Source organism: Tenrec ecaudatus, chromosome 2 (assembly GCF_050624435.1).
Source record: "Tenrec ecaudatus isolate mTenEca1 chromosome 2, mTenEca1.hap1, whole genome shotgun sequence".
NCBI lineage: Eukaryota > Metazoa > Chordata > Mammalia > Afrosoricida > Tenrecidae > Tenrec > Tenrec ecaudatus.
Window position 1 is genome coordinate 156856388 of NC_134531.1, and position 1096 is coordinate 156857483.

Consider the following 1096-nt stretch of genomic DNA (forward strand, 5'->3'; position numbering starts at 1 on the left):
GACCTGCTGCGCCACACTGCTGGTGTATACTTCACCTGAGCTGGGCACTGTCGGACCCCGTCATCTGGCTGACTGCTGGCGACCCATCTTGCTGTTTGCTGCCTGTGGCCAGGCTGCCTTTACAGAAGATGCTACAGAGGACTCAGCTCTACAGAAGACTAGACTGTCTGCTTTCTCGACTTGCCTCCAGTAGCCCTTGTGAGTTGAAGGACTATCAGTATATTACCTATCTCATGGAAGAGAGTTGAACTCAGCCCTCTGTACTGCTCTACGGACTAATTAGCTGTTTATTTCTTCATGTTGTATCTACCTATATCTACTATATAAAAAATCATAAGTGTACTGGTTTTGTTTCTCTAGAGAATGCTGTCTAACACAAAAGATCAGTACATCTTTATGGAAGAAGACTACTACATCTTTATCCCATAGAGCCGATGTGGCATCTTATAGCCAACGATTCAGCCACTTTGCCACCAGTTATCATTAATAATGAATATAACAAATAGAATTCAGTTCTAAAAATGATAGTCATTCAAGTATATAAATGATCACTTTAAATTTAAACAGCAAATCTATGCCACTTAGACAGAGACTAATGAAGGGAAAAATTTGTTAATTTTTAAAAACCCATTTTAAATTAAAAATCAAAGTAAATAATATCCACACTACAAAAGTATGAAGGGGTTCCACAGCTACTGGTCTGCAGCTGTTTTTCTGGTAGCAGTTGTGGCATTCCTCAGTGGGAAAGAAAGTGTTACCCGATGTAACTTCCCTCTTTCCCAGCACAATGGAAAGCTGGGCATATATGTGTAACAAACACAGTAAAAAAAAGTATGAAGGGTAAAATTAAGCACTAAAGCATAATAACACTAAATACTAATATACCAAGCAACAAAATATCAAAATTGGTGACATTAGAGCTATAGGTGGAAATATCTATCACACTTGCTGCCATAGAGTCAATGCTGACTCAAAGCAATGCTCTGTGGATTTCTGAGACTGCAAGTGTTTATGAGACTAGAAAGTCCAATCTTTCTCCCATGGAGCTGCTGGTAATCTTGAACTGCAGACCATGTGGATCCCAATACATCATTCA

At 39.3% G+C, this 1096-nt stretch overlaps 1 non-coding gene across 1 annotated transcript; it reads left to right on the plus strand.

Moving 5' to 3' along the window:
- The first annotated feature begins 684 nt into the window (after positions 1 to 684).
- On the plus strand, positions 685 to 822 carry LOC142442163 (small nucleolar RNA SNORA41). Its single transcript, XR_012783395.1, has one exon. It is a non-coding gene; the product is annotated as a small nucleolar RNA SNORA41 (small nucleolar RNA).
- The last annotated feature ends 274 nt before the right edge of the window (positions 823 to 1096 follow it).